General features: G+C 46.5%; 1 pseudogene; it reads right to left on the bottom strand.

Annotated features, from left to right (window-relative positions):
* Positions 1-13,878: 13,878 nt before the first annotated feature.
* Positions 13,879-14,755, bottom strand: LOC119280351 (annotated as a pseudogene).
* Positions 14,756-15,309: the final 554 nt, after the last annotated feature.

Genomic DNA, 15,309 nt, shown 5'->3' with positions numbered 1-15,309 from the left:
TTAAAAAAAATAAAAAAGCCCAACCACTGGAATGCTGACGCGTGGATGCCTTTTGGTCCCGGTTGGAGCCACCAACCGGGACCAAAGGCCCCCTGACTGGGCTCGGCGCACAGGGCCACGTGGAGGCACATTGGTCCCGGTTCATGTTTGAACCGGGACTAATGGGTGGAGGTATTAGTACCGACCCATTAGTCCCGGTTCATGAACCGGGACTAAAGGCCCTTACGAACCGGGATTATTAGGTGTTTTTCTACTAGTGGTGCTTCACCTAGCGGTGCTTCTAGGACATATGCTTTCTTGGCAGCTATGAGGATGATCCTCAGGTTCCGGACCCAGTCCCTATAGTTGCTGCCATCATCTTTCAGCTTGGTTTTCTCTAGGAACGCGTTGAAGTTGAGGTTGACATGAGCATGGGCCATTTGATCTACAAGGCATTTTGCAAAGGTTTTAGACTAAGTTCATGATAATTAAGTTCATCTAAGAAAATTATTTAATGAACTCCCACTCATATAGACATCCCTCTAGTCATCTAAGTGATCCATGATCCGAGTCAACTAGACCGTGTCCGATCATCAAGTAAGACGGACTAGTCATCATCGGTGAACATCTTCGTGTTGATTGTATCTTCTATATGACTCACGTTCGATCTTTCGGTCTCTTGTGTTCCGAGGCCATGTCTGTACATGCTAGGCTCGTCAAGTCAACCTATGTGTTTTGCATGTGTAAATCTGTCTTACACCCGTTGTATGTGGAGGTTAGAATCTATCACACCCGATCATCATGTGGTGCTTCGAAACAACGAACTTTCGCAACGGCGCACAGTTAGATGGAACACTTTCTTGAAATTATTACGAGGGATCATCTTATTTACTACCGTCGTTCTAAGCGAATAAGATGCAAAAACATGATAAACATCACATGGAATCAAATAGTGACATGATATGGCCAATATCATTTTGCTCCTTTTGATCTCCATCTTCGGGGCGCCATGATCATCATCGTCACCGGCATGACACCATGATCTCCATCATCGTGTCTCCATGAAGTTGTTCGCCAACTATTACTTCTACTCCTGTGGCTAACGGTTTAGCAATAAAGTAAAGTAATTACATGGCGTTTATTCGATGACACGCAGGTCATACAATAATTAAGGCAACTCCTATGGCTCCTGCCGGTTGTCATACTCATCGACATGCAAGTCGTGATTCCTATTACAAGAACATGACCAATCTCATACATCACATATATATCATTCATCACATCCTTTTGGCCATATCACATCACAAGGCATATGCTGCAAAAACAAGTTAGACGTCCTCTAATTGTTGTTGCATGTTTTTACGTGGCTGCAATAGGGTTCTAGCAAGAACGTTTCTTACCTACGTCAAAACCACAACGTGATATGCCAATTTCTATTTACCCTTCATAAGGACCCTTTTCGTCGAATCCGATCCGACTAAAGTGGGCGAGACAGACACCCGCTAGCCACCTTATGTAACTAGTGCATGTCAGTCGGTGGAACCTGTCTCACGTAAGCGTACGTGTAAGGTCGGTCCGGGCCGCTTCATCCCACGATGCCGCCGAAACAAGATAAGACTAGTACATAGTGGCAAGTAAATTGAAAAAATCTACGCCCACAACAAAATTGTGTTCTACTCGTGCATAGAAACTACGCATAGACCTATCTCATGATGCCACTGATGGGGAACGTTGCAGAAAATAAAAAAATTCTATGCTTCACCAAGATCAATCTACGGAGTTATCTAGCAACGAGAGAGAGGAGTGCATCTACATACCCTTGTAGACGCGAGCGGAAGCGTTCAAGAGAACGGGGTTGAGGGAGTCGTACTCGTCGTGATCCAAATCACCGAAGATCCTGGTACCAAACGGACGGCACCTCCGCGTTCAACACACGTACGGTTGGGGAAGACGTCTCCTCCTTCTTGATCCAGCAAGGCGGAAGGAGAGGTTGATGAAGATCCAGCACCACGACGGTGTGGTGGTGGAAGTAGCGGGGAATCTCGGCAGGGCTTCGCCAAGCTCAGCGAGAGGGAGAGGTGTTGCGGGGGAGAGGGAGGCGCCAGGGACTAAGGTGCGCAGCCCTCCCTCCCCCCTCTTTATATAGGGGCCCCGGGGGGCGCCGGCCCCCTAGAGATCCAATCTCAAGGGGGGGGGGGGCGGCCAAAGGGGGGACTTGCCCCCCAAGTTAGGTGGGGCGCCCCGCACCCCTAGGGTTTCCAACCCCAGGCGCAGGGGGAGGCCCAAGGGGGCGCACCAGCCCACTAGGGGCTGGTTCCCTTCCCACTTCAGCCCATGGGGACCTCCGGGATAGGTGGCCCCACCCGATGGACCCCCGGGACCTTTCCGGTGGTCCTAGTACAGTACCGGTGACCCCTGAAACTTTCCCGGTGGCCGAAACTGAACTTCCTATATACAAATCTTCACCTCAGGACCATTCCGGAACTCCTCGTGACGTCCGAGATCTCATCCGGAACTCCGAACAAATTTCGGGTTACCGCGTACTAATATCTCTACAGCCCTAGCGTCACCGAACCTTAAGTGTGTAGACCCTACGGGTTCGGGAATCACGCAGGCATGACCGAGACAGCTCTCCGGCCAATAACCAACAGCGGGATCTGGATACCCATGTTGGCTCCCACATGTTCCACGATGATCTCATTGAATGAACCACGATGTCGAGGATTCAAGTAATCCCGTATACAATTCCCTTTGTCAATCGGTGCGTTACTTGCCCGAGATTCGATCGTCGGTATCCCAATACCTCGTTCAATCTCGTTACCGGCAAGTCACTTTACTCGTACCGTAATGCATGATCCCGTGACCAACCACTTGGTCACATTGATCTCATTATGATGATGCATTACCGAGTGGGCCCAGAGATACCTCTCCGTCATACGGAGTGACAAATCCCAGTCTCGATCCGTGTCAACCCAACGGATACTTTCGGGGATACCTATAGTATACCTTTATAGTCACCTAGTTACGTTGTGACGTTTGGTACACCCAAAGCACTCCTACGGTATCCGGGAGTTACACGATCTCATGGTCTAAGGAAATGATACTTGACATTGGAAAAGCTCTAGCAAACGAACTACACGATCTTGTGCTATGCTTAGGATTGGGTCTTGTCCATCACATCATTCTCCTAATTATGTGATCTCGTTATCAATGACATCCAATGTCCATAGTCCGGAAACCATGACTATCTGTTGATTAACGAGCTAGTCAACTAGAGGCTCACTAGGGGCATGTTGTGGTCTATGTATTCACACATGTATTGCGATTTACGGATAACACAATTATAGCATGAATAATAGACAATTATCATCAACAAGGAAATATAATAATAATCATTTTATTATTGCCTCTAGGGCATATTTCCAACACCGCCCCCACATGCCCGCACCACCGACGCCCCGGCCAAGCCCATCACCACGACTCTCACCACCTGATAAGCCCCACCAAGGCGCCCCACCACGCCGGACCACCAACCGAGGCGAGCCACCGGAGGGCCGGCCCACGACGCCACAGCCCTCGCCGCCAACGAAGCATCGGCCAGAGAAGCCCGCGCCAGAACAGATCTGACAGGTCCTCCGGAACAGCCGCGAGCAGGCCCCACCACCAGCACGGCCACCGCGCCGCCCACCACCAACCGTCGGCGAAGGAGGAGACGGACGCAGATGGCACACGCAGCCCGCAGCCCGCGCCGCACGACGACATCTAGGCGCGAGATCCGGCCGGGGGCCGATGCCGTCCCGCACGCCACAACCCGGAGCAGGAGAACGCGCAGCCGCCGCGCCGAGCCACCGCACCAGGATGCCGCCGCACCACCGCTAGAGGAGCACGCCGCGGCCCCGCATGCTGGCCACCACGCTGCTAGGCCCTGCGGCAGCCCAGCGCCTCCACATGCGAGGTCATCCCGCACTGACCCCCGAGCCGCGCGAGGAGAGGAAGCGGACCCTGCCACCACCCACGTTGGCCAGGCTTTGCCCGGCGGCGCCTCTGGGCGGCGGCGGGGGTGGGAGGCTGAGGGGGAACGGAGAAGCGGCCGCGCTAGGGTTTCCCCCCGCTCGCTCGCGGGAGCGACCCGGGGGGCTGGGGACGGGGACGGGGGACGGGGACAATGGGAGTATATACGAGCTTTCAATAACCTTCAAAATGCCATACCTACACTACCCGGCAGCACGTGTACGCGCGCGCCCCATCAATCACCGTCATTTATATATTAGTGCGATACATTCTGAAATTAATAATTTCCTTTTAGTCTGGGTGAACACTTTCCAATATATCAACACAATATTACATTATTTTTAGTAGCACATTGTATGTTTGGCCATGTTGAAACAAACCGAGGATTATGAAGCACTTTCAGCGAGATTGCGTAGATACATCAAGATAGGTCGATGGATCATCTGCTAGATGCATGATGCTTATAGATAGAGATGGATACAATGTCTTTGAAGAAAAAGGTGCCACTCTGGGTGGCTAAATGTGTTGGCATATGTCTGTTGGATCTTTTTTGTGGAGAGGCATTATCAGTTGAGGCCAGATTTTAAGATGATAGAGAAGTGCAATCGAGGGCAAGGCAGCACCGTCATGCTCTGGCAAGGTAATTGGAGAGAGATCATTCTTAGAGATAAATTTTCTGGGACGCGCACAGAGGCTCGGAGAGAAGTGCCTACCCACGATCTGTAATTCGGGTGCGTATGCTCTTCGGCGCCACCCCTGCGCAGCGGCTGGACGGGCCCATCTCCCCGGCCCTCCTCCCTCTCCCCGGCCTCCTCCCTCCCCCCTTGCCACCGCCTGGGCATGCCGCCAGCTGAAGCCCGGTTGGTGTGGGAAGCGGCTAAGCTCTTATGGCCTCCTCGCTCGATGGCGCTTATTGATTTTCTCTGGTCCCGCTAAAAGCTCTTTGCGAGTAGATAGAGTACAATATACTGATTTAACAATGTGTTTACTCTATTTTCATAAGCCCATGCTATGAAATCATCACTGACACAATACCACCCAGGAATATGCAGTACGGCTTCGACATCAGGGGAAATGAAATTTCTTTACCTCTTCACAAGGGCTTGCCATCACTACAAGAAAATTTAGATACTGTGTCGAAAATCCTCATGATGGTGGCTGACAACGTCAGGAAAATATCATGTAACTCAGTGACGGTTAATGTCACTTAATTCCCCTAGCCGCTGAGTGCTAGCTTGTGCCAATTTCTATGATGTTTTGATAATTTCCGTCATGAACCTACTACACCGATTATTATTAATGTGTGACACACTTTTTTTTCATCGTGTAACTACTAGCAGTGGGACCCAAGATAGCTACTTCACAAGTTAATTTTTTTTTGATGCTGTACTTCACAAGTTATTGAGCAGTAGGCGCCACTGTATTTTTTATGGGACCCATGTGTCAAGGCTGATAGTTAAACAGGCCGTAGTTTTTTCATAGGTCATGGAGAGATGGAACTATTTTGTTCAATCTAACACTTTTGCAGGATTTGTTCAATCTAACATTTTTGGAGGATTTGTTCAATGTAACATTTTTTTCGGGATTTGTTCAATCTAACATATATAAGTAATGGCCAAAAAAAAGCTTATTCGAGGTGTTCGTGATGAATAAGATGCTGCAATTGTTTCGCTCTATCTCAAAAAAGGGAAATGAGATACTGGATGAGAAAAAGTTTGTTTGGAGTAGTTTCTTTTAATTGACGTGACAACAACAAGTTATTTATTTATTTTAGAGGCGTGCATGACTCGATCTGTTCTATAAATATTCAAAATATGAAAATGTTTTACTGGCAAACCATCGTTCAAAATAGAGATATATAGATAACAATTTCGGTCTCATTTACCTTCGTGACTTAGTGTGCAAATTAGGCTTAACGTGTCGGTAAAATATTTTTGTTTTGCATAAAAACTTTTTGGTATTGTGTGATCCACGTGACTTCGACTTAGGTTTATTTTGACCCAGCTATTTGTTTATTTTATGCACTAAAATACTCATGTATAATAAACAATTGCGACAAATGTTTTTCAGTTGCTTCTCTGGTACAATGTTCTTTTTTCCCCTCACTGTCCTTTCATTAGATTTTCATAGTCATATGCAAGTATATGAATAATGCGACATGTATGCAGCGCACACGAAACCTCAACATACATGTTACACATGCCCCTAGGAAAACATGTTACACATGCACGTGGTATGTGCCTTTTATTTTATTTTATCAGATTATACATATGGTACGTGATACGTGCTTTCTACCTTTTGTATCACATTGTACACATATATGGTGCGTGTCTTCTTAATTTTTTGCAAAGATTATACACATACATGGTGCGTGTCAAACCTACTATTTTTTTGACGGAAGTGTGTAATCCACTATTTTCTGACGGAAGTGTGTAACCCACTATTTTTTGACGGAAGTGTGTCAAACCCACTAGTTGAAGGGTCGGATCGATTTACACTCTGGCGCGCAGAGAATTGAACTTGGGCGGGGTGGCAGATTTTTGGGGGTGAAGCCCATTTAACTATCCACCGGCCGACCCTAATCCTCATTATCCCATCTCGCGCCGTTCTCTTTCTCAATCCCGATCCAATCTTCCAGTACCCTCTAGCACCGCTGCCCTCCTCCCACTCCCATCTACCACCGCCACTGCCGCCAACGAGACCCTACATGTGTAGTAGAGAAAAAAAATACTGCACGATTGATCCAATCCTTCCTCCCGGGGTTTTTGAGAGAAGAAAAACACAAGGAAAAAAAAGTCGAGAAATGGAAACATCCGGATAGCGCTGCCTCGACCATATCGTCGGGAGATGGCGCCGACGAGCAAGGTGGCGCGCCGGCCGTCCTTCACCGTCGCTGGTACACCAAGACAGGCAGGGGATGTCGCAGCTCCCACCAAAACATACAGGCATATTTTGTAGTCAGGCCTGCCTCAGCTGTTAACACACACCATACAGGCCACACACCCAATATTGATCCACCAAGAAATTAGAGCACCAAACACACCCAATAACTCCGACAAAACATCAAGTGCTACATCAAACTGAAACACAAGCATAGCAAGCAGAGACGGCACGGACCGACAATAAGCCCTGTAATCTCTACATAGTAAACTGTGTCCAGCTCCATGAGCGATAACAGCCATGTTATTTCGCTTCCAACTGTCGGCATTATACATACATTCGGACTGCCCTACTATCACTTACTGGTTCCGAACCTGATATGATTAAGCAGGCCTGTCGACCCGCGGTGTATTCTGAATCTGGCTCCAGGCTACTAGCAGAGGCGGAGCCTGTTTGCATAAACAGGAAGACACTGTCATTAGCAGGAGCACGACCTCAATAAAACTCTTTCCTTTTCCCCAGAAGAAGGTAAGGAAAAAACAAAGAGGTCGCGGCCATTCTAGAAACATCGCATGTCTATTGGCCTCATGTGCACAGGATATATAGGAGACTAAGGTTGATGATTCCTTTGAGCATAAGATGGCAAAAACTGGTGCACTTTTGAGCTGGATGTAATTGTACATACATATAGGATCCATCCGGCACACTTCGTGCGTTAAAAAAACAAGGCTGCTGATACATGAACGGTGTGTGGAGGACAGTATGGATACCTGAAGACAAAACGGATGATGCGCTGCAATGGACTTTCTTCGCATTATGCCCAGACAATGCTGCCGCTTTGGGTTCGGTTAGCAACCTGACAAATGGAAATGAATTCTGCGGAGAAAAAGGCAAGCTTCATACGCAGACAAGAACAAAAGATACACTTCAGCCACAAATGTCAGTATCTTGAGTCACGAATGCTAACACTAGCACCGTTAATGATGAATTCTATAGTTTGCCGGTGACAGCCTGAAATAGTATGGCGGGTAAGAGCACCCACACGAACCACCCACAATGGTAAGCTATAACAGCCGTCTTGATGATGAGCAGTAAAACAGATAAGATCACAAACTGTTAATTCTCACACAACTAGAGAGATGTAAATAAACTATATTTATACGTTGCTTAGTAAAGCTCAGATCTCTAGGGCGAAGATTAGACCATCTGGAGTGGAAACGTGACTCCCCGGTCCACAGGGCATCCTGTGAAACCACTTCTACGTAGTATCTTGCATGATGATTTATATGCTTCGATAGGGGAAGACGAATGGTGGGAAACAGATGCTGTTGGCCGATTTGCATTGCTCATGGTAGAATATTAACATGTGACATAACATATGTATATTGGATAATGGGACAGGAAAAGAGAAGTTCCTCTGACTAGAGAGGCTAAAATAGTAGACCAGCAAAAAAGAAAGTACCAGTATCTATCAACAATTCCATGTTTTAGACAAGGTAAAACAGCACACGAAAGATACATTTTCTGACATACAAAATAACTGCCGCTTACTCGCATTATGAGCTTCATTGATGAGACGGCAAAACACATGGCATACAAGAGAGGAATGGCTAATCCCAGACCAGCTCTTGTATGCATATAGGTAACTGTCAAAACTACAGAAGCTAGGAAACACTATAGAAACTAGCTAGTGCCAACAAATGTCTGATGCAAAACGGCGGGCAGGTCAACAGAGGCATAACGGAGTCGCAGCATCAACCATCTCAACTGGAATTAGAGAGATTCCAGGATCTTCGTCATAATCATCCAGTAACTCAACCAGATCATAGACATGCAGCACATTATCTGGAGTATCTCCATCCCATTCAGGTGACCAGTTTCGGTACAAAGCCCAGATATCGCCTTTCTCCCATTTAATCCGGTGAGAGAACAAGTTGACCACATCACAGATTTCATGTTTGGCAATCCTGAAATCACCACACGTCTTTGCAAAGCCAGAAGAAACCCAACTCAATGGTCCAAATTCACTATTCGTCTCGAGGTAACTTATTTTGACCTTAAACCGGTTCAAGGAGATAACTTTCTGAATAAATGTGTAGAAACGAGGCAGGCCATCATCATCGTCGTATGAAGCCCACATTTGATCACTCTGAAAACATTCCTCAGTACGATCCTTATCAAAATCATGGAAATCAGGATCAGGAACAGTACAAGACATAGGGTCCTCATCTTCATTTTCAAAAGCTGTGCTATTAACAGAACCATTCACCTCTGCATCCACACAAACATCTTTATTTGCAGTAGAATCAACTGTTGCTTTGCTAACCTCAACATATTTCTTGCTCGCTGGACCATCAACAGTAACTTGGATTGGCCTACTTCTTATCTGACTTAGCTTCTCCTTCAAATCGCTCTTCATTGACACATCTGCTTGCCCTTTTAGAGGATTGTGCTTCCCCTAAAAATCATCTTCCCTTCTTGCTACTCCCTGTGCCTCCTCTCTTCTTCCGTTCTTTGGCTTGTTTGCTCTTGGCTTGAAAGCAGGTGATTTGGCTGCAAAATTCTCGAAGCCATTGGTTGCACCTTGAGTTGCACTTGTACTATTTGATTGGGCTGTCTTCTGTTGTAGTACAACTACTTTCCTTTTTTGATCGTACAAGAGTATCTTGGCTTTGTCCACTGAAAAAAATAGCGTGCTATAGCGCCGCTAATAGCACGCTATAGCGTGCAGAGAATTGCCTCGCTAAATTAATTTTTGTACAATGTTTCGCTAATAGCACGTTGTAGCGCGCTATAGCATGATTATAGCATATTATCAGTGGCTATGCTATTTTTTGTAGCGCGCTATTTTTTTCATTGGTGTTGTCACATAACACTGTCCATGCCTCTTTAACGAACTGCACTAGTTTAAAGCCGTGCCCAAAAAAGGGAACCGATGTTACCAAAAAAATCATATACGACAAATAGATAAAGATTTTTTTTAAATATACAGCCCTCTCAAGAATGACAGGAATTATAAACTAGTGCATGAACAACATACACAATTGAAGATACAAAATTGTCGTATAATAACAACCATCCTGGGGCACAATGGGGTGACGACGCAGCACCGCATTAAGGGTGCAAGACCAAGTGCAGATTCAGAAATTTACAGTAACCGTCTTCAGCCCAGACATAACTGTAAATGCGCATAACTGAAACACTACCGTAGTATGCAACGGAAAACACGTCACAGAATGAAGGACCAATTGAATTGAAAGATACAGAACATTGTACCGACAAAACAGAGGATCAATTAAAAGATACAGGCAGGGTGCCGACAAAACCAGCGTGGCTGGAATTACAACTACACAGAGCTCAACTTAGCCCTAGTACGAAACATAGTAAATTTACTCCGAGAAATATCAGACCTCCGAGCCCCGCAACATGTTCCACCAATCAGGGTCGAGCAAGTGACCATACAAGAAGCTTCCAAGCCCTGCCTGCCTCACCGTCAGATCCTTCCTCCATCGGCTCGACCTGTGCATGGTCGGCGGATACAGGGGACGCCAGCCACCTCGACCACAACGAGCACCAGGAGGAGATCCCCTTTTCTTTGTCTATTTCCCCTTTACAGTAGAATAGCCAGTGTACTTTTGATGTTTTAATCTACTGATGAACTAGGTGATGTGAAATTGATTAATTATTAGCTTACTAAGTTAAAGAAAACTTAATTCATGTCGTGAAAATATCTGTTATATAGATCAGCACCTTCTCTGATCCGGGTGCACTTTTATGTGCATAGATGCCTGGCAATTCGAGAAATATTCCAGCAGTTTGTTTGTGCAGCACGTCAGTTTTAGTACCATCACTTGAGAAATATGCAATGCTAGTGCAACCTGTATCTGTATTCTAAGTTAGCTACTTTATCACATTCATGTGTGCATTAGGAAAGTACATATTCACAGGTAAAATGGCTGCCTTGTTTAAAGTCCCATTACAAACAAATTTAAGTGGAGTTCATTTAGTTCATGTTGATACCATGGACTGGTAGGTATTTTGGAAATTCATTCAGTTCCATTCCTTGCAGCTTCAGGTACTACAATCATGCCACTAGTTTCGTACAATGAGAGGGAAAGGAGGGCATTGATTGGGGAAGGTAAACGCATGGGTGAGGTGTATACTAAGCTAAGGGATGCACATATTGTATGTTCTTTAACCACTATAACTCTAACACTTGGTTATGCATTTTTTTAATCATTATAACTAATTCTTATGTTTATTGTTTATTTGGCCGATTCGCATGCACACCTGAAATTTTAATAATGTACCCCCTCCGTAAAGAAATATAAGAGCGTTTAGATCAGTAATTTAGTGATCTAAATGCTCTTATATTTCTTTATAGAGGGAGTACTTTTCTATTCAGATTCATAATTTGGTAGATTGTATGTTTCTTAGTGATTCTCTTCTACCTTGGGTTCTTGTTTGTTTTCATTCAATGAAGATGGAATGATGTTGTATTTTGTTAATTTATAGGCTCCAGGACGACTTAATCGTGAGAGCTTAAGCACAACAGATGGAGAGGAAACAAAAATAAGAATCATAAGCTATGACGTATAGCCAATAAGAAACCTGAGAGCTAAAGTATTATTCTAAAAAAATTGTGCTAGGTCAATATAAGACCCATCTCCCTGGGTTCTCCATTATCATAGTGTATTTAACATATTATTAATTGAAATTTTAGCTGTAAATGGGGCCCGACCCATTTTTCTCTGAGTTGCAAGTCCACCCTCGACACGCAACTGAGTCCGACCGCTTTTTGTCCTAGTTGGAAGTCCACGCTCGGCATTCAACTGGATGTCTGCAGTGAGATTGAAGTTCGTGGTGGGAGTAGGGTTGTTGGCAAGTTTCTCTCCACATTTATAAAAATTGATGATCATTTTCCAAAATTATGAATTTTTGAAAGGAATCATGTGTTTTAATTCATGTTTCAGTTTAGAAAAATAAGCATGGTCTTTCTCCAAATTTGTGGACATTTTTTAATTTCATGAATATATTTGTTAAATTTTCCATGTTTCCGTTCATTTTATTTGTTTATATTTCTTTCTATTTTCCCTTCTTTCTTCCTTTTTATCATCATCTTATTTCACTTTTAATTTCAGAATTTTATTTCTTAGATTTTTCTTTTGATTGTCATTGTTTTCAATGCTTACTTAAACATGTTCATATTGTATTTTTCAAAAATGTTCACCATGTATTAAAATGTACATCACATATTTTCTAGAAATGTTAAAAGCATTTGAAATTTCACGATGTTTTACAAGTTTTTCATCATGTGTTTCAAAAATGGTAATAAATTGCTCAGTTTTTTCTTTATAAAAATGTTCATCGTGATTTTTCAAAAACTATTCACATAATCCTAGAAAAACTATTCACCTTGTTCTACAATTTATCCACCGATATTTCTTTAAAGAAAAATGTTTACTTTCTCACTCAAATGCTTGTTACCATGTTAAGAGCATCTCCAATAGCCGCTGAACGTGTCACACGCAAAAAAATGGCTTTAGCGCGCGCCCATCGCCTGGTTTGGCGTGGCGCGCAGCGCCAGCTCCAGCCGCCGCGCTAAAATTCAGCGCGCGCGGGCCGCTCCAGCAGGCGCGCAAAAATTGCAGAGCGCGCGCTCATTCTACAAACTAGGATATAGGCATAGCATAGAAACTAGATAGATTCCATAGGATTTTAAACGATACAAAGGTATTTTACATCGAAAACATAGATTGCATAATTTAAAAACGACAAACGATAAAAAACTAATAGATAGCATAAAAACTACTCTAAGTCGCTATCATCATCATCACCATTATCATCCTCGGCGGTGTCGTCCGAGGTTGATAGCCATATGTCCAACCAACGATCATCCTCGGGGGTGAAGATCGTCCTACGACCTGCTGCAACGAGATCGGTCTGCTTGTTCGCCAACGCCTTCCGCCGACGCCTGTCCAACCGCGCCTCGCGGCGCCTTCGCGTGTCCTCCTCACAACGCCTTGCCCAGTAGGCTTGCTCGTAGGCGACGTCCTCCGGGTGGCGCCGGCGCCACTTCGCCATGACCCGCTCGTCCTCCTGGGCGACGAGGAGGCGGCGCTGCCGCTCGGCGTGCTCCGCACGGTCTTGTGCCGTGTTCAGACGAGGCAGCGGGGGCGATGGCCGGCGAGCGCCTGCTAGAGCGTGTACACGTCCTAAAAGTTCATCTGGCCGCGCGGCCAGCCCAGGCGCCACGCCGCCGCGTCGTACGCGCGGGCGGCCTCGCGCGCTGTCCTGTACGTGCCGAGGCCGAGGCGAAGATCGCCGGAGCGTATCTCCGCGTAGTAGCCGCCGTTGGGGCGCAGGCGGACGCCGCGGTAGCCGGACGCTCCTCGGCGGCGTGGCGGCATGGCGGGGCGCTGGAGCGGCACGTCGGTGGCGGGGCGCTGGAGCGGCGCGTGGCAGAGAGGGAAGGAAGAAGAGGCGTGGAGAGGCGTGTGGCACGCGCCGCACTTTATAGGCGTGCCGAAAGCGGTGCGCAAAAAATGAGGCGCGAGCTGGCGCCTTTTCGCGCGCGTGCAAACGATTCCCCCACGCGCGATTATCCCGCCACCGCTGGAGCGCGGCAAAACGCCCCACGCGCGCTAAAAGCTGCGTTTACCCCGCGCGCGCGTCGTTTCGTTCGGCTGTTGGAGATGCTCTAAGTCATCCCCAGTATTGAACGAATGTGTCCACTGAGAAAAGAAGTTAACACTAGTACATTGCTAACTCAAAATCTTGTAGCCAGCGAACATGTGTAGTACATTTGAGAAGATGTCTGTATTTCATTAAATAGCAGCAACTAGACACATGACAATACATAATTAGCCATTGATTCTTTATAATAAAGAAACGACATAAAATTTGACGAAAGATTTCATCCAGATTAACTAGACGATAACATATTTTGACGAACTATGGTCCATTGTTGAATGATTATACTTGAACGGATGGACACAGGTTTGGATCTCAGTACAGGAACGGGAAGCTGGCATTCGTCTCCAACCCGGTAGGGATCTCTGGTGACGGAGGCATCGCAATAAGCAACTGATGTATCGCCATTTGCATCCCCATCTCGTTGTCCAACCCTGGCGGCTGAGGAATCGCCATCTGCATCTCCTCCATATCCATGCCCGCGGCGAACCCCGGCGGCGGAGGCATCTCTTGCATATCCATCCCGGCGGTGACCCGCTTTGCCGGAGGCAGCTCCATCACCATGCGCTTCTGCATATTAATCTCGGAGGCGAACCCCTGAGGCGGATGCAGCGTCTCCATCATCATCTTCTTCTGCTGCTGCTACGGAACTCAAAAGTACTGCCACCGAGGAGCTGGAGGTGCAGTGGCGGGGCCACCTCCGCCATGCAGCTCACGTCGACGTGCATCGCCTCGAGGAGAACCTGGTTGGGGCGCAATTTTCTACACATCAGTGCGGTAAAGAAGGCCGCCATGTCCTCGTCTCCCATGTCGTGCATGTTTGGGTCGACCCAAGCCGCTATCTGGTCTCCCGCGTTGCGCTCTTTCGCTATGTCCTACTCCTTGCGCTCTGTGCACTTCTTCACCTCAACCAGCTTGGTGCGCAGCTCGTCGAACTCCTGGTGGAGCTGCTCCAGCTTCTTATCTTCGCCGGCAGAGCGCCAGCCATCGCACCCTCCCTCGGCAAGAAGCGTTCCACGATAGGGTGGCTGAAGGAGAAGTCATTGCTGCCGGGCGAGAAGATGAGGGTGGCCACCTGGGCGCTGGTGAGGACCGCCAGACTAGTGGCCTTGCTGAACAACACCACGAGGGGCTTGGAAAAGCAGACGTGCCGGGCATCCTCCTGCTCGATCCTCCAGTTGGGTGCTGCCATTTCTCGCTTGCTTGGTGGCTACGCTCAGAGAAGGGAGGTACTCGATTGTGTCTCGGGGTAAGAAAGGTTTATACATTAGAACTCGTGAATGTATGAGAAGAATCGCTTCGCTTCTCTACGTACATTAAAACTCGCGATAGGCCATGAGATTTGATTCCGTATGCGCTGAGCTGTATACACTAAAACTCTTTTTTTGTAACATGTCTATATTAAAACTCACTTGTCAAAGGATAACTACAGGATTCTCAAGAAAAAAACTACGTTCTCCATATTATTTAGTAAGTATTCGTTCGCACGTGGTTGAATCGATAGGGACGTGAGAACAAAATGTCCATGTGTATATTGTAATTTTAAAGCTCCATGCATATATTGTTTGACACACAAAAGCTAGCATTCCTAACAATATAGTTGGGAAATAGTTTATGTTTTTCTTGGGCATATTTGATACAGCACAAAAAATATTGATACACGCCTCTGATCACCATCAAAAAAGATGTCAAGAACCCCGTGTCGCCCTGCCTGGCAAAAAGGGGGAGATCTAAATCGCGTCGCCG

This window comes from Triticum dicoccoides, chromosome 3B (genome assembly GCF_002162155.2).
Source record: "Triticum dicoccoides isolate Atlit2015 ecotype Zavitan chromosome 3B, WEW_v2.0, whole genome shotgun sequence".
Taxonomy (NCBI): domain Eukaryota; kingdom Viridiplantae; phylum Streptophyta; class Magnoliopsida; order Poales; family Poaceae; genus Triticum; species Triticum dicoccoides.
This window is presented reverse-complemented; position numbering and strand designations above follow the sequence as displayed.